At 52.3% G+C, this 19,037-nt stretch overlaps 1 long non-coding RNA gene across 2 annotated transcripts; it reads left to right on the top strand.

Annotated features, from left to right (window-relative positions):
• Window positions 1–2,319: 2,319 nt before the first annotated feature.
• On the top strand, window positions 2,320–18,581 carry LOC135970037 (uncharacterized). 2 transcript variants are annotated; one of them, XR_010585466.2, is made up of 2 exons: window positions 2,320–2,379; window positions 5,083–18,581. It is a non-coding gene; the product is annotated as an uncharacterized lncRNA (long non-coding RNA). The 2 variants fall into 2 exon arrangements; XR_012432125.1 differs by having other exon boundaries at window positions 2,320–4,346.
• Window positions 18,582–19,037: the final 456 nt, after the last annotated feature.

The raw sequence follows: 19,037 nt of genomic DNA, 5'->3' as shown, positions 1-19,037 counted from the left end.
TGTTGTTGTTGTTTATTATTTGAGATGAGGTCTTGCTCTGTCTCCCAGGCTGGAGTGCAGTGGCATGATCTCGGCTCACTGCAACCTCCTCCTGCCAGGCTCAGGCAATCCTCCCACCTCAGCCTCCCAAGTAGCTGGGACTACAGGTGTGCACCACCATGCTTGGTTAATTTTTTTTATTTTTTGTAGAGACAGTGTTTTGCCATGCTGCCCAGGCTGGTCTTGAACTCCTGGACTCACACAATCTGCCTGCTTCAGCCTCCCAGAATGCTGGAATTACAGGCATGAGCCATCATGCCCAACTGACAGTGTGTTTTTGTTTTGCAAATGGAAAGTTTGTGGCAACTCTGCATCCAGCAAGTCCACCAGCACCATTATTCCAACAGCACGTGCTCGCTTCTTGTCTCTGTGTCACATTTTGGTACATTTATAACAATAATTTGGTACATATATAACAATAATTTTCATATTGTTCTGTATGTTATAGTGACCTGTGATTGGTGATCTTTAATGTTACTATTACAATTGTTTTGGAGAGCCACACACCATGCCCATACCGTATAAGATGGTGAAGTGAACTGACAAATGTTACGTATGTTCTGACTGCTCCACCAACTGGCCATTCCTTCACCTTTCTCCCTCTCCTTGAGCCTCCCTAGTACCTGAGACACAATAATCCTGAAATTAGGTTAATAGCCCTACAATGACCCAAGTGTTGAAGTGAAAGCAAGAGTCACACATCTCTCACTTTAGGTCAAAAGCCAGAAGTGACCTTAGTGAAGCTTAGTGAGGAAGATGTGTCAATAACCAAGATAGGCTGAAAGCTAGGCCTCTTGCTCCAAGTAGCCATGTTACAAATGCAAAGGAAAAGTTGTTTAAGGAAATTAAAAGTGCTCTTCTAGTGGACACATAAATAGGAAAGTAAAATAGCCTTGCTGCTGATATGAAGATAGTTTTAGCGTCTGTGTGGAAGATCAAACCAACCACAAAATTCCATTAAGCCAAAGCCCAACCCAAAGCAAGGTCTCAACTCTCTTCAATTCTGCGAAGGCTGAGAGAGGTAAAGGAAGCACACAAGAAAAGTTTGAAGCTAGCTGTTCCTGATGCTTAAGAAAAGAAGCCATTTCCATAACATAAAAGTGCAAGGTGAAGCAGCAAATGCTAATACAGAGGCTTCAGCAGGTTCTCCGGCAGATCCAGCTAAGCCACTTGGTGACGGCAGCGACACTAAACAACAGATTTGCAATGTAGATGAAACAGCCCTCTATTGAAATAAGATGCCATCTCGGCTTTTAGAGCTAAGGAGGAGGTGTTAATACCTGGCATCAGTTCTTCAAAGGACAGACTGACTGTCTTGCTAATTACTGACACAGTTGGTGATTGTAAGTCAAAGCCAGTGCTTATTTACCATATTGAACATTCTAAGGCCCTTCAGAATTATGTCAAATCTACTCTGCTTGCTTCTATAAATGGCACATGAAGCTTTGATGACAGCACATTTGTTACAGTGTGGTTTACTGAATATTTTAAGCCCCCTGTTGAGACCTATGTACAGAAAAAATATGTGTTTCAAAATATTTGTGGTGATTGATAATGCACCTGGTCACCCAGGAGCTCTGATGGAGATGTACAAGGAAATTCATATTCTTTTCCTGCCTGCTGACACAATATCCTTTTGCAGCCCACAGATCAAGGAGTAATTCTGCCTTTCAGTTTTATTATTTAAGAAACACATTTCTTAAGGCTACAGCTGCCATAGATAGTGATTGCTGTGATGGATCTGGACAAAGCGAATGGAATGCCTCCTAGAAGGAATTCACCACTCTAGATGCCATTAAGAACATTCCTGTTTCATGGGAGAAGGCAAAATATCAACATGAACAGGAGTCTGGAGGGATTTAATCCCAACCCTCACAGGTGACTTTGAGTGGTTCAAGACTTTCATGGAGGAAGGAGCTGCAGATGCGGTGGGAACGGTGAGAGAACTAGAAAGAGAAGAGGAGCCTGAAGATGTGGCAGAATTGCTGCAATCTCAGGATAAAACTTTCATGAAGAGTTTCTCCTTATGAATGAGCAAAGAAAGTTGTTTTTTCGATGGAATCTACTCCTGGTAGAGATAAACATTCTTGAAGCGACAAGAAGTGATTCAGAACATTGCGTAAAGCAGTAGCAGGGTTTCAGAGGATTGGCTCCAAATTTGAAAGAAGTTCTACTGTGGGTCAAATGCTGTGAAACCACATTACATAGTGCAGATAAGTCCTCTGGGAAAGAAAGAGTCCACTAATGAGGCAAAATTCACGGTTGTCTTAAGAAATTCTCACAGTTACCCCAGTCTTCAGCAACTACCACGCTGATCAGTGAGCAGACATCAACACTGAGGTAAGAGCCCCCATCATGAAAAAAGTATGACTTGTTGAAGGCTCAGATGATCATTAGCATTTTCAGCAAAACAAAAAAGGATTTTAATTAAGGTATATACTTTTTTTTTTTTAGACATAACGCTATTGCACAATTAACAGACTACAGTATAGTATAATCATCACTTTTATATGCGCCAGGAAACCAAAATATTGTGTGATTCACTTTGCTGTGATATTCACATTATGGCAATGGTCTGGGATCAAACCCTTAACATTTCTGAGGTTACCCACATTATTCTGCTTGATGGTTTCCTGTAAGTCTCGTAGGCTCTCACTACTTAATTCTTTTTTTTTCTCCTCTCACTCAATAATTTCAGATAACTTTTCTTCAAATTTGATGATTCTTTCTTCTTGACCAAGTCTGCTGTTGAACTCCTCTACTGAGTTTTAAAATTCAATTATTCTTCAGTTTCAGAATTTCTGTTTTGTTCTCTTTTTATAATTTCTATCTCTGTTGATATTCTCGTTTTTGTTCATAAATCATATTCTGAAAGTGATTAGTTGTCTGTGTTCTCATTTAGCTCACTGGGCGTCTTTAAGATGGTTATCTTGAATGGTCAGTTAATTCATCTCTGTTTCTTTAGGGTCATTTCCAGAGATTATTTTGTTCCTTTGACTGGGCCTTGGCTTCCCGTTTCTTTGTATGCCTTGTGATCTTGTATTGATATTTTCGCATTTCAAATAAATTGCCACTTCTCGCTGTCTTCATTAACTGGCTTTGTACCTTCACTAATCAGCCCAGGTAGAGATTCTGGAAACTTCTCAGCCTTTTCTGGGGATGCATCTTCTTTGGGCTTGTGTAAGTAACTTCCCAGTGAGAATTTTGCCCCTAGTTTTCAGGAGGCCTCGGTCTTCTGGTGTCTGTGGCTCTGCAGGCTCCTTTGTGCTGAACGAAAGCGCTCATCTTTGCTCTTAGCAGCCCCTCACCCGACATTCAAACTCTGCAAGTTCCCCTCAGTGCTCTGAGTCAGGTGAGGCAGATACAGTCCCATGGGAAGCCCCCTGAAAAGCGAGAACATGTTCCACTCTTCTCTCTCCCTCTCTAGAGAGAAGCCAGGCATTGAGGGCTCCTCTCATGCCAGGGAGCAGTAGGCACAAGTGCACAAAATGCAGTGACATTTTTTTCTTACCTGCTCAGATGTAGCGCTTCTGGGTTTTGCACTCACAGCGGGTGCTGCAACTTCCTAATTGGATTCTGGAGTTCTTACACCGGCTGTTCTGCCCATAGATTATTACTAACCAGTGTCTAGGTCGGGGAATGAGGGCTCCCTGGGGCTTCCTAGTTCACAATCTTGCTGGTGTCCCTGTATTTAATTTGTTCTTAGATTATCTATGTTAATTTATAAATTCTAGCTCATTCATTTTAATATTCCATTTAATTAGATAGTATACCATGATTTAGGAATCTGTTCTGTGGAAGAATCCACATTCATAATGCCAGGTTTTAATGTTTGCTGCACTCTGGGTGTGAGATCATAACCTTCACATAATAAGACGAAGGAACCTCCAGGTCACACTGAGTGAAGGACAGACCAAGATGGGTCCTAGGCAGCTGGATTTCCTGCTTTAAAGTGGCTGAGCTGTCAGAAACCTAGAGCCTAGCAGTGGTGTTCTTCCAGGAAAGTAGGAGGAGAAATAGCCACTGGACTAGGTGAGAACGGCATCAAATTTAAGAAGCACTGATTGTTTCCTGCAGGACTGGAATGGACCATTTTCCTTTAGGTCATGTGGCTTCTCTCCTGTGTGTAAATTTCACTTCCTGCAGGACGGAATGGACCGGGTTCCTTTAGGTCAGGTGGCTCCTCTCCTGTGTGTAAATTTCACTTCCTGCCGGATGGAATGGACTGTGTTCCTTTAGGTCACATGGCTCCTCTCCTGTGTGTAAATTTCACTTCCTGCAGGACGGGATGGACCCTGTTCCTTTAGGTGAGGTGGCTCCTCTCCTGTGTATAAATTTCACTTCCTGCAGGACGGGATGGACCGTGTTCCTTTAAGTCAGGTGGCTCCTCTCCTGTGTGTAAATTTCACTTTCTGCAGGACGGAATGGACCTGTTCCTTTAGGTCAGGTGGCTCCTCTCCTGTGTGTAAATTTCACTTCCTGCCGGATGGAATGGACTGTGTTCCTTTAGGTCACATGGCTCCTCTCCTGTGTGTAAATTTCACTTCCTGCAGGACGAATGGACCGTGTTCCTTTAGGTCACGTGGCTCCTCTCCTGTGTGTAAATATCAGTGCATGTTGCTCCTTTAGTATAAATCGGTCTTGTGTTTTAAGGCCGCCATCCCCAACCATTTTGGCATCAGTTTCGTGGAAGACAATTTTTGCACGGACTGTGGGATGAGGGTGGGGTTGGGGGGATGGTTTGAGATGAAACTCCTCCACCTCATACCCTCAGGCATTAGTTAGATTCTCATAAGGGATGCGCAACTGGGATCCCTCGTGTGCACAGTTCACAGTAGGGTTCATGCTCCTGTGAGAATCTAATGCCGCCGCTGATCCGACGGGAGGCTGTGCGGCCCCATCCCTAACAGGCCACGGGCCAGTACCTGTCCACGGTTGGGGTTGGGCACCCCTGTTTTAAGGTACCTTGTTAATCTGCCCAGTCTAGTCCCAGAGAACGCTAAAGGCACGTGTTCATGCCAAACTGTGTGTTCATACCTGCAGACATGCCGTGGACACCCCATCCCTGGAGGCGGAGATCAGAATTCTCTTATCTGCGGGACGCTTCCAGCAGAGTCTGAGGGACGCAGAGCTGCCTTCATGAGGAGCCAGGCCAGCACCTGGCCCAGAGCAGCGATGGGCCTGCCAGTTCCCAGGGAACAAGGAGGAGTGGGGGCACAAGCCGTGCCTGGTGTGGGTGGCCGTTCTGGAGGCAGCTCGCTCTGCAGGGTGCTCGTACCCTGCTGTCCTAGGTGTGTCCTGCCCTCAAAGCCCCAGGGTACTGGATGATAAAATCTGTAGTTACTACATATATTTTCTTGCAGTTCTAACATACCCTTTCCTTCTTACTATCAGATTTTAAATGTAAAAATTAATTCAAGTGAGGACAGTACCTCTGTTTTCTCATTAAGTTCTAAGAAATGAACCGAGGTGGATTTTCCTGTTCTCCCTGGAAGACCAAGAACCTTGCGAGGGCGTTGGCTTTCTTCCCTTCTCTTTTCTTTCTTTCTCTTTTATTTTCTATTTTTGTGCCTTTCTTTCAACCCCAGTCTCATGACTTAAGACCTCAGTGCTTTCAGGTTCCAAACGTCTGGGCTGGTTCCTTGCTGAACCAACAGGGGTGTCCAGCCAGGTTCCTTCTCCTGGGGCCCACATAATCCCATTGTGTGGTCCTGGCAGGTGGCCAGGAACTTTTCCTGCACTGGGGTCTGCTAGTGAGAGCATCCTAAATACAATTAATTCCTTAATCTCTTTATTCCAGCACTTTCCGTCTCTGGTATTGAAAGACGGGCATTCACGATGCTCGTTTTTAGTGACTCGCTATTTTGCACCCATTTGGTCACAGCTCTGTTGGGTTTTATTGTCAGCGGGTAAAACACCTGCCTCTGGGCTGTGCAGATAAACTACTGAAAACTGCGTGCTCCCTCTCCCTCATCCAGCAATGAGCCCAGGCAGGCAAGGGAATTAAAATGCACAACTTAATTGGATTTTCATCGTGTCCTGCTGGCTGACAGAGGAGCTCCCCTCTCTTCATTATTGCATTCAAATGCCAGGTTTAATTCGAAGACTGCAGCTTGGAAGGTGAAAGGCATTTCGCAGTAAACAGTTCATTAAGAGACACTTCCAGCCTCTCCACCTCCTCTGAGTGTGGAGAGGGGATTTCTGTGGAAGGGGGTTTTGATTTAATTGAGAACTCAGTGGATGCCCGGGACTGTGCTGTGGACCCAGGACCATTGCCGCAAACGCGCTGTTGCTCTGCCCCATTTGCACTGGATTTTCTGAGTGCAGCCAATTCAGATGCCCAGGACCCAGGAGCCCTCCCCAGTGACTCACTCCACGGCCACCCTGGGCCACCACCCTGGGTACCAGGTGCTGTTGCCTCACTGAGAGAGGTAGGATCTGAGGCTGGGAGATTCATGAACGCGACTAGGATCACCTGGCTGGAAGTGGTAGAGCTGCACTCTGCCCTGAGCCTGGCGGATGGCCAGAGCCTTTCTGAATGAATGAATGGGGACTCTCCTGCCTGAAGTGATGGCTGGGGTGAGCCCAGGACTGGAGGTGGGGGGTGCCTGGGAGGGCAGAAGAGTTAGGAGCAGGGAAGGTGGGAGCCACAGTCCCTGATGTGCATCTGAACCTGCAGGGTCCTGGCAGAGAATGGGGTGATGCAGGCACCACATCTGCACGAGACGGGAGCCACCTGCCGACGTTCTGGCCCCAGACCTGGAGCCCCTGCTCCTGACCCTACAACTGAGGTTTTGGACTTAAAGCCTCAGCACTGAACTCCAGCTGAGGATATGGAATCTGCCTCCGAAGGAAAAAGAGTGTGGTTCCGGGAGCAGATGCCCCCATCCCCTCTGCAGACACCATGGGCTAAGGCCGCCCCCCCGCCGATCTGCACTCCAGTGCCCGCCCCCACCCACTGTTCTCCACACACAATGTGAGGGCAGGTCTCCCTACGCTCAGGGGGTGGGGCCTCATAGGGCCTGGAGGAGCACAGACCTATCCTTACAGCACCGAGTGAGCCCATCACACAATCACAGACACACACGCACACACAGGCACACATACAGACATGCACTCATACACATACCTATACCTGCTCTTGTACCACACACACCCAGAGACACACTCATGTACACACAGGCACTTACATACAGACATATAGATACGTACATACACACAGACATGTATACACATACACATGCACAGACACACATGCATGCATACATGTGCATATATAGATACAGACATGCAGACATACAGACATGTACATGCACAGCTACATACACATATGGAGACATGTGCACACACATAGAAACACATGCACACACATACAGACATGCATGTGCACATATACACACATATGGACACACATGAGTATCCACACAGACACATGCACACATACATGCATGCACACATGCGCACATATAGACACATACAGACATGCAGACACATACAGGCACGCACATGCACAGCTACATACACATATGCAGACATGTGCACACATACATACAGAAACACATACAGACATGCATGTGCACACACATACACATACAAATACGTGCACACACAGAGACACACATGTATAGGGATGTGTGTGCACACACAGACACATATAGACACACAGACACATACAGAGACACACATGCACACATATACACAGGCACACATGCACGCACACATAGACACATGCGTGCACATGCAGACACAGAAAGACACATACACAGGCTTGAATGTACACACAGACATATATACAGACACACCGTAGAGAAGCACACACATGCACACCCCCTTCAGTTTGGTGCCCGCATTGCCTGCCATACCCTTTTCTGTGAGAGGAGAACAGAAAACCCCAAAGCCTGGTACTGACGGCATTTGGCTAATCGTGCAAACTGCACACTCACCTGAAGCAAAGACTTCTCCGAGTTTTATCCTCAGATTAGAGTGGATTAAAGTCATTCCAGGCTGAACTCATCCTAGAGTTTCACAACTCCTGGGGCAGCATCTAGGCTGGGCCTCACTCGTCCTTCCCTTGGGCCCTGCCGCCCTGTTCTCCTGTGGGGTTTCCCTTCCCACAAGAACAGAGCAGTCACTGGGTGTGGGAAAATGATTTTCCGTGTGGAAAAAGAAATGCGATCCCTATTTCCCAACATACACAAAGCCAGCCCCAGACGGGGCAAGAACTTATGTCAGAGTTTTCCTTTAAAACTTTGGCTGGAAAGTGTAGGTGGACAATTTATGAGCTTGGCATAGGGAAGGGTTTCTTAAATACACTATAGGAAGCCCTGGCTATGAAATAGGAGTCTGATAAACTGTGAGTACATTAAAAAAAAAACTATTGGTCAAAATAACCTCAAAGAAAGTGAAAGAGAAGCTAAAAATGAGAAGATACTCACCGGGGACATAACTAACGAAAGGTAGACCTCGGGAATATGTAAGGAATTTCTACAAATCAGTAAGAATGGGGAAAAGACCCCGAGACGTGAAGGGGCATCTCCCTCGGGAGAAACAGATGCGAAGCCGTGTTTGCAAACTCGGACGTGTGCAGATCGAGACCCAGTGAAATGCCGTCTCGCTCACTGGGGGGTCAGCACCGGCCAGGGTGAGAGGCCTGCGTGGCTGCCCCACTCACAGGCCCTTCCCAGTGGTCTTGGGCTTCGGGCACAAAGGGTTTTGGAGGCCTCCCGTCCTGTGAGAAAAGGGCTGCCCAGTGCCACTGAGCAAGCTGGGTGCAGGCCCAAAGAGACCCTGCCTGGGACCCTGCCTCCCGTGGGCTCCTCCCTGTCCTCAGCTACCCTTCCTGGGCAGTGGCCCAGCTGGAGGCCAGCAGGTGGGTGAGTCACAGCTGCGGGTCTGAGCTGTGGGCGCCTGTGCTCCCCAGCTGTGGGGACAGGGAGGGCATGAGGAAGTGGTTCTGTGAGTCAGAGACCCCTGGGGGACGTGTTTTCCAGGACACTGACCTCCCCGTGACCCTGAGAGAAGTGGGGCTCTGGCTTCTGTCCTGTGAACCTTAGACACAGGCAGAAAGACACACAGAGACACATGGACACGCACACAGAAGCACATGCACATATATACAGTGACACACAGTGACACAGAGACACATGCAGATGTGCATGTACACATGCGGACACACAGACACACATGGACACAGACATACAGACACACAGACAGACACACATGGACACAGACACAGACACACGGACACACACATATCTACACCGAGATGCACACAGACAGACATGCAGAGACACATGGAAATAGACACACACACACACACAGACACACACATATCTACACAAGACGCACACATGCAGACGCTCACACGCACCTGCAGACACACGTGGACATGCACAGACATGTATAGCTACACAAGATGCGCACATGCAGACACGCTCACACGCACCTGCAGACACTCGTGGACGTCGACACACATCGCCTTGGGGAGGTCGTGAGATATGTGCTGCTGGCTGCTCCCCTGCGGCACCCTCCCCACCAGGCTGAGACACTGTCAGATCAGGGCCACGGTGGGCCCTGCAGGCTCACAGAGCAGTGGGAAGGGAGGGGTCCCTGATGGGGTCTTCCCAGGAGAGGAGCCTGCTGGGTTGGGTTTGATTCTGAACCCTAAAACCCAATATGGGGATCCTCCATGACTCCACATAAGAATTAGGAGAAGCAGGTGAGACACAGGGCCCCAGAGAGTCCACTAAATCTGGGAATGGTGAGAAGCTGGGGCTGAGGCCATGACCCAGGCTTGGCAGCAGGAAGGGGAATGGCCGGTGGGGAGGGCAGAGCTGCAGCTGCGGAGGTGGGGACCACGCCCAGCCTGGGTTTTATCTTTACGGCAATGGCACCAAAAGGGATTTGGGGGTTGAGATTAGCCTGGCGCCTGATGGAGAATTGATGGGAGAGGGTGCCTGGAGGCCACAAGGCTGGCCCGGACCCTGGTGTCTCCCACACTGAGCCGGTCAGCCCTTGAGGCCAGGGGATGCTGTGGTAGGAGGGTGATGGCCCTGGAGATGTCCACGTCGGAATCCTTGGGATCCGTGCAGATGGGATACATTAAGGGCTTGGGGATGGGGAGAGCGTCCTGCAGGATTGAGTGAGGCCCAGGCAATGACCTGTCCCGAGAGGGATCTGACTGCAGGGGGACCCACGTGACTAGGAAGGCAGCCGCTGGAGGGTCCAGACTGCAGGGGGGGCCCACGTGACTAGGAAGGCAGCCACTGGAGGGTCCAGGAACGCTCACTGAATGCGGGGGCCTCTAGGAGTGAACCAGGGGACCCTGCCGGAGCCTCCAGGAGGCCTGGCCTGGCTGACACCTGGGTTTTAGCCCAGTGAGGCCCGTTGCAGATGTGTCACCTCCAGAGCCGGGAGAGGGCAAAGGCACTGCTTTGAACAATGCCTGTTACAACGGCAGCAGGGGACTGACGGAAGCTTCGTGACTTGGACGGGCAGTGACTTCCGGAGGGAGCTATTATCCACCCTCTGCCCCCCATTAGACACCTGCGGTACCCTCTCCACCAGCGACAGGTGGGCTCACATGCTGGGCTCTGTGTGCCCCAGGCACGGGCCCACAGAGAGGCTCTGGTGGACAGCGGCCACGCGTCTAGGAGCTGAGTCTGCGTCCGAGTGGGGCCTGTGTTCCCTGACATCTCCTACACCCCAGGCAGACACGGCCCAGACAGCCACCTGCATCCTGTCACCTTCTCTCCCCGCCGTTGGTGGCTTGATGGCCCTGGGACAGGTGGGTCAGCTTGTGGGTGACTGAGCACTTCCTCAAGGTCCCAAGGCCCATGCTACCCTGGGCCTGCAGCTCCTGCCGTGGGCACTGGTGGCTCCCAAGTAACAGAGCAGAATCCCAGACAGCACACGGCTCTGGGCACTGGAGAAAGGGAAGGACCTGAGTGGCCACACTGAGGAATCATCACGTCCTCAGCAGAGCAGCAGAGGGACCTTCCGAAGTGCCCGCTGGCCAGAGCATCCCCAGGGCCCCATCAGGACACCGCCCAGAGGAAGCATCTCCCAGCACCCGTGTTGTGGGGGGCCCTGTGCTTCCTCAGGTCCTGCTCAAAACTGCTCCAGGCAAGCCTCATTCAAGTCCCTGCTGGAAATGTGGGCCTTGGCCAGAATTCTGCCAGCAATGGCAGAGGGGAAGGATCACAGCTTTCAGCTAAATGGACACCAGGGGTGGAGCTCAGGGCACTGGAGATGTGGCATCTGGGGCAGCGAGGCCTCTGTGGGCCCAGACTCAGGGCCTGGGCCGTGGTCAGCCTTGCTCAGAGACCCCGCACAGATAAAGTAGAAATTCCCCGCTGGACAAAAGACTCAGAAAGAAACACGTGGGCAAACTCCTGGCCACCTGCCCATTGCGCCAACAGGCTGCACAGGGACTGACCAGATGAACTGGCACCTGGTCTTCCCCTACTGAGCACTAGCTGCTACCCACGGCAGAGCAAAAGCCTAATTCAGAGGGGCCCTGGGGGCCCACAAAGCCCTGCAGCCCATGTGTGCTGAAGGAGTTCACTCTCCGAGTATTTGAGGGAGATAAGGCAATCATGGTGTTCACCTCTTCACCCCGCGAGACCACACTGATCCTTGGGGCTTTCCACCTGAGGAGTCTAATTACTGGGTCCAGGTTGACATGGGGAGCCCCGTGGAACCAGGACCACCTGCTCAGGTCTCTCTGCTGCCCTGTGTCTCTGAGGGTCCTGCGGGAAGGGGCAGCTGTGACCAGGACAGAGCAGGTCTTCCCGACACTGCGATGCTGGCTTGAAGGAAGTGAGGAAGGGCACACGCCCCTGGGTGGCCCCAAGCCAGGCTTAGCACTGGGGCCGACGGTCCTATCTTAAGCCAAGCAGGCCCCAGAGCTTCCCCTGGTACCCACAGCTCTGTGGTTCAGGGTCTGAGATAGGAGGCTCAGATCTGGGTTGCTGATAAACCAGGCATCTAGTCCAGGGCTGCTGGAGGCAGGAGCCGAGAGCTTCTCCTTGAGCTAAGATGAACTTGGGAGGCCAGGAACAAGGTCAGGACGGTGGAGAGGAGCTCAGGAGGCCAAGGAAGAGTGCAGGAGAATGAGGATGGGCTTAGGGCTGGGGACGGGCTCAGGAGGCTGAAGAGGAACTGGGGAGAATGAGAACTGGCTCAGGAGGCTGGGGAGAAGCTCGGGAGGCTGGGGATGGGCTCAGGAGGCTGGGGAGAAGCTCAGAAGGCTGAGGAGAAGGTCAGGAGGCTGGGGAGAAGCTCGAGAGGTTGGGGAGGAGCTCACGAGGCTGAGGCCGAGCTCAGGAGGTGAGGATGGGCTCAGGAAGCTGGTAACACTCTGATCCAGAAGCCCTTGGGCTGACAGAGCCCACACTGGACCAGGGCCCATGGCCGTGGGGGTCCCCAGAGAAGTTGCAGAGAGCGGTCTGAGCTCAAGGCAGTAGGCGTGGGGATACCCCTCAGCTTCCCCCACCCCCACCCCCATTTCCCTGCACGCTGTGGCATTGTCATGGAGGGGCTCTGCTCAGAGCAAAGCAGACCACACCCCACCGTTTAGGCCCAGACACCCAGAGCCACCAGCACTTTCCACTGGGACAGGACCTTCTGAGATGACTTTCCAGGACAGGGAAGGTGGGGACACCTCTGAGCCCCTTCCAGGAGCATGTGATGAAGGAAAGGAAAGAGCGGAAATAATAATCCTAGAAGTGGCCAGCAGCAACGGTGCGTCAGTCACGGTGCCTAGCTCCAGGCAGAGTGACTGGACCCTGCACCGTCTCGAGGCTGTAATCCAAGTTTCCCCCCAGCCCGACTGTACCAGCTCCCTTTCAAGTGGTTGGCTGGCTGCCACGAGCAACGAGTGCCTCTTGCTGGCGGGCAGCAAGGAGGAAAGGAACGCCTTTCTGCTTCTCTTGGGTAAAACCTTCCACCCCAGGTAAGGTCAGAGACAAAGATCTGGGAGAAAACCTGCTGAGAGCAAGGCCTGCTCTGGACGGTGGAATGCCCTGCACCTGGGCTGTGTCTCCCAGCAGGCCCGTGGGGTCCACCGAGGCAGGGCCACATGTGCTCGAGACACGGCCCATGGTGACGACCCTCCCACAGACACCATTCACTCCCACACATGTTCACAGAGGACACACCCACCCATACTGACACACTCACACATGGACACACACCCCGACACGGACACACACCCTGACACAGACACACATTCACACACTCATGGACACCCACATCCACACAGGCACACAGACATACATTCACACCACACACCTACGCAGAAGCACTCACATACTCATGGACACACACATCAACACAAACAGACATACCTGCAAACTCACACACAGACACACTCACCTACACACCCGCACACATGCACTCACACTCATGGGCACGCACACCCACACAGACACTGACACAGACACACACACAAATACAAACACAGATATTTTCACACATACTCACACACAGGTGTACACATACACCTACACACCCACACACATCCACACAGACACAGACACTTATGGACACACACACAAATACAAACACAGATATTTTCACAGACACACACGTGTACACACACACCTGCACACCCACACCCCCACAGAGTCACAGACACGGACACACACACAAATACAAACACAGATATTTTCACACACACAGGTGTACACACACACCTACACACCCACACACATCCACACACCCACACAGGTGGATATGTATGTGTCGGAAAAGGCTCTGAGGTTTGGCACTGCCCAGTTTCAGGCCTCTGCTGGGGTCCTGCCCCTGCTGGCCCAGTGATGAAAACCAAGCATAAATGGTGGGTGTTTACCGGTCACTTGCTGCACGTGGCCTCCAAACATGCACCATTCCCTTTAATTTTCACAGAGCTTCCATGGGATGGTATCAGTGTCGCCACTGGCCAGGCGGGCCCTGTGGAAGGAACATGGATGTGGGCAGTTCCGGCCTCTGGTCTTGACTCCTGACTGGGTTCCACCACCTTGGGATGCTTGGCCCGATGCGTGGCTCAGAGTCTGGGTCTATCTTCATGGGAGCTGCACTTGAGGAGGGCCAGGGAATTATCTGGGCCAGCAGGGGCAGAGGCCCTGACACTCTGCCCGCCCAACGCCCGACTCAGGCAGGTGGGCTTGTGAGCCCCTCCCAGGGCTCCAGGGCTCGGAAGGCGTCCAACACTGGGGCCCCTACCCCTCGCATTTTGGAAGTGGAGCTGTGCCCCTGTTCCTGAGCGAAGCCCCGCACATGCAGGGGCAGGTTGGGAGGGGCCCCTGCCAGCGCCTCTGCGTATGCTGGCCTGGCTATGGCATGTTCTCTCCAGATTTCCTCCAGGAGACGGCCCTGGCCCCTTGCCACAGCAGAAATCATGCCCCATAATTCTCGATTGTGAAACTTGATCTTTTCCTGCAAGCAGCTCATTAAGACTTCAGATCTTGCAGGCTCCATGTCACACGAATGCCCAGGCCTTAGCACAGCTTCTGTGGTGACAGAGTTCCGTGAATCATGTTGATGGTGACGGAGTGGATGTAAATATATACATAAGAAGAAAGGAAGGAGTGGGGACACACCCCTTCCCCACAAGCCTCCCCCAAAAGCCTGAACGTAACAGAATACAGAAGTGGAAACATGAACCTTTCCCCATCTTCTGACCCTTAAGGACAGAGAGAAGGAGCAGGTTGTGATGTCAGTAGGAACTTGCAGACCAGGCCAGCTAAGCCCCCACCGACGGCACACGGGACCCCCAGTCACTGCAGCGCCCATCAGAAAAAAACAGCAGGAACTAGACATTGCTCTGCAGGCAGAAATCACAGCTGAAAATCAACTCTCCTTTGCTCCATGTCATGGAACTTCTTCATAAGTATAAAAAGTAGCTAACTTGATAAAAAACACCTTTCCTAAGGACCTGAGCGCTGCAATTTGAAGGGGCTGGTAGTGTGAGGCTGGAGAGGGGCTCCTACAAGGCTCTTGGCTGGGCAGGCGGCGGGGAGGCCCCTCCGGTGAGTAGGAAATCAGGGTTGCCCTGGGCCAGTTGGGGATGGGGCCTGGACACCATGAGATTTTCAGCAGGCTACACCTGAGGCCCCAGCCAGAGCAGCCGCCACAGAATACTCAGAGGCAGTTGGAAGTGAGGGCTGGTGATGAGAGTGGGAACACTGCGCCCCACACAGCTGTCTAGGTGCCACCCGGCGGACAAGCTGCCCCTGCCCTGCCTGGCCTCTCCACATGGCACATCTGCCCCTGGCACTGTCCAGCCCCAGGCCTGGGTGACTGGGGACACCAAATACTGGTGGAAAACACATCAGTGAGCTCATCCTTGGGAAGAAGCCTGCATCAGGGAGGAGGCGGCTGTCTGGCAGAGCTTCCTGACAGCCAGGCCGGGCAGTGCCAGGACACCCACCTTGGGTCTCACCTGCAGAGCATCCACATGAGTCACTCACACGGGGCCAGGTGCAGGCTGTGCGCACAGAGGGCAGATCCAGACCACAGGAGAGCACAGGTGCCCATGGGTGTGCAGGGAGTGTGGGGGGAAAGGAGTGTGTGCTCTTGTGCCTGTGGGAGGGTGTGGGTGTAGGTATGAGTGTGGGCGTGTGTGGGTGTGGTTGTGCCTGTGGGAGGGCGTGACCATGAGTGTGGGTGTGCACCGTGCCTGTGGGAGGGTGGGTGTGAGTGTGGGTGTGTGTGCATGTGCTTGCGGGAGGGTGTGTGGGTGTGAGTGTGAGTGGGAGGGTGTGATTCTATGGCTAGGCATGATTGTGTGTGCATGTGCCTCTGTGTACATGTGCATGCACGTGCTGCATGTGTGTGCTGTGGGAACCTGTAGGGTCAACCTTAGGTCCTAATTCTGGGCTGACCGCGTGCCGTCCCGCACGGGCCCTGCGTCCTCAGTTCCTCCTCTGTGCTGTGGGCAGACAGCAGCCTGGCTGCCCCACACTCGGACACCCCTAGAAGGGAAGGGATGGTGGCAGGGCTGGCTGCAGGCAGAGCCGTGCCCAGCAGACACTGAGGCCACAGGGTCACGCTCTGGGTGGATGTCACCTAGAAAAGGTTTTGCCTCCTCCAGTCTTTTAAATCAGGCTCCAGGGGCTACGATTACAGCCCTGGGCTTTCTCCCACCCCTCAGCCTCCCTCCTTAGTGGTTCTGCAGCAGGTCCCTCCCGAGACCACACCACCCCTGCGTCCTCAGTCTCGGCTCATCTGCTCTGACCCAGCTGAGGATCCGGCTGCCCTCTTAGGGCAGTTTCTCCTTTGCCAGCATTTTCTTTTTCCCTTCTGTCATGCTTTGCTATGTCCTCATGCAAAATTAAGCTCCAAACGATTTCAGTTACTCCCAACTCTGAGACAAGTTTTAAAATAGTGACAGGATTAACATTGCACCTCCCTGTGAGGGCTGTAGGGGACTGGCAGTTCCAAATGCATTTTCCACTTGCAAACTTGCTAACACAAATCCCACAGCTAAAGGGAAACTGCTGCCCTTTCAGCGGGCCGACATTTCCTCTGCTGGGTTTACTTCCCTTCCGAAGAGCCCAAATGAAGCTCTGCACACAGGCCTGTGTGCTTCTGCCCCTCCTGTAGAAATCGACGGTGTGTCTTCTCCATTGTGTTTATTGATCAAGGCGGAAACCACAAGTATAAATTACCAGGTGCTCTGATGAGAGACAGGCAGCGGAGGCTGCCTCGTCAATAGTGCATCTGATTGGAAAGAAGTGGCTCGTCAGAGGGAGGCCGGACTCTTCGAAGGTTGTGGTTTTCCATGGAAAGCTCCACCAGCTCTCTGCCTGCCGAGTTCCTGCTCTTGCCCAGGCGGGAAGTGTGAGTAGCTTTCACACCAGACCTGCCGCTCCCCGCGCCGCGTTGTTTCCATGGACACTGATGTCCGTCTCTGCAGCAGGGGATGGCCGCCCTTGCCCAGGCTCCTGTCACTGTGGACGCCTCTGTCTGGCACACTCTTGGTGTTAGAGCTTCAGGTAAAAGTCGGAAGCAAGAAGGAAAAGGACGCAGAATCCCATCCCTGCTGAACCTGCCAGGCGGGGCTGCCCTGAGATCCTGTAGCATGTCAGTGGGAGCCGACAGGGACAGTTTGCGCGCTGCTGGGATGCGTGAACAGAGGAGGGTCCATGAGGCCCCAGGGCTGACTCAGGGCATGTGCAGTTTGGGGAGCAGCCAGGGAGGCCTCCTGGGCAGCCGGTTGGAGGACAGAGCTGAGGACATGCAGACTGTCTTCTATGATCATGGGTGGGTGAGGCACAGGAGCTCTGGTGATGGGATGCAGCCATGAGGGGCCGTGGCCCAGAGAAGCACAGCAGTGTCTCACCTGGCTTCTCTGCAGGCCTCAGACTCACGTCCTCACATGCAGGTCCTCCTCCAGCAGTGAGCTCCGGCTCCCTCCCGCTCGGGGGCCACTCTGCTCTGACATGGGTTCTGATACAGGCTCTGATACCGGCCTGCAGCTCCCCCGCTCTTGGTGTCTGCCCAGTGTCACCTTCTTCCACGACACCCAGTCCCCAGTCCCAGGATGACGGATGCCCAGGGAGATCCACCACCTCCCCTCAGAGACCACGTGTGTTCACCCTCGGCAGCAGCACGCTGCTCCTCCCTCAGGGCGTCCTGAGGAACTGTGTATTTTCACCATTTCTGGGATGTAAAGAAGGAGGAAGACTTGTCAGACATAGAGAATGCCTGTTCAGGCGGTTGACAGCTCAGATAGAGATGGGGTTGGTTCCAGCCAGCAGCCCGTCCTGAGAGCTAGGCTGAAAGAAACACCCTTCCCCATGGCACCAAAACACCCACAGGCCTTGCAGTCTTCACCATGTCTGTAGTGATCTTACTTACAAGGTAATTGGCTGTCTGCTCCCCACTGGAACCTAAGCTACAGGAAGGCTGTCGATGGTTATGTGGTGCAGGAATAACACCTGCCCATGGGGGCTGCTCAGTAAACATGCGGATGAATTGAGTGGATGAACAAACTGTTGTTTTTTAAATCACGGCCAGTTCTTGATTGGGAAGAGCCACACCCAGCCCGCCTGCCCCCACAGCTCGGCGTCAGCTCACCTGTACCGAGAGTTGAGGGTTTCTGCCTGCAGTCGTGGTGGGACCCTGTGGTGCTGCTCAGAGCTGCCCACCTGTGCCTGCTCTTCCAGGATCATTTCTCCTGCACAGCCATTGCCCCAAACTCAGAGATGCAGGGGTATGCCTGGCCCCAGCAGCACACTTGCAGGCAGGACCGACTGTCCATGCTCTCCAGAAAGCCTGCTTCTTCTCTGAAGAGGAAAACCATGCCACCATTTCCTTGCTTCCTGAGAATTCAAGGTTTGTTAGCATTTCATTAGCTCTTAATTGGACTCCAATTTTAAGCACATTGATGCAAGTGCTCTTTGCTACATTTTTATGGGCATTTGTTTCTGCAGATTATAGAGTTCAGCCTAAAAATTCGTTTCAGTGCGACAGAGCCTGTTACAGGGGGTTGTAAACCTCTGCACAGTTGCATTCAGAACTGCGGTGCTTAAAAATAGTCTTATCCACACCCGTCCTTTCCTGGGTAAAAATAGCTTCTCAACATGATGTAGTCAAACCCTATAAATGTGCAGGAAACGTTCCCCGAGGGTGGAGGGCAGAGGAGAATCTGCATGTGTTCGGAACCCCAGAGGTGTGGTCCTGCCACCTTCCTGAGCAGGTGCTGGGATGCCTCACACCGCAGGTGTGTGCACTTGGTCCAGAGGAAGACTCAGTTCACATCTGGAGTATTTTTTTTTTTTTTTTTTTTTTTTTTTTTTTTTTTTTTTTTTTTTTTTTTTTTTTTTTTTTTTTTTTTTTTTTTTTTTTGAGACGGAGTCTTGCTCTGTCGCCCAGGCTGGAGTGCAGTGGCCGGATCTCAGCTCACTGCAAGCTCCGCCTCCCGGGTTTACGCCATTCTCCTGCCTCAGCCTCCCGAGTAGCTGGGACTACAGGCGCCCGCCAACCCGCCC

The sequence above is a fragment of the Macaca fascicularis genome, chromosome 3 (genome assembly GCF_037993035.2).
Source record: "Macaca fascicularis isolate 582-1 chromosome 3, T2T-MFA8v1.1".
Taxonomy (NCBI): Eukaryota; Metazoa; Chordata; class Mammalia; order Primates; family Cercopithecidae; genus Macaca; species Macaca fascicularis.
Note: the sequence above shows the minus strand (reverse complement) of the source record. Positions and strands in the feature narration are given on the sequence as shown.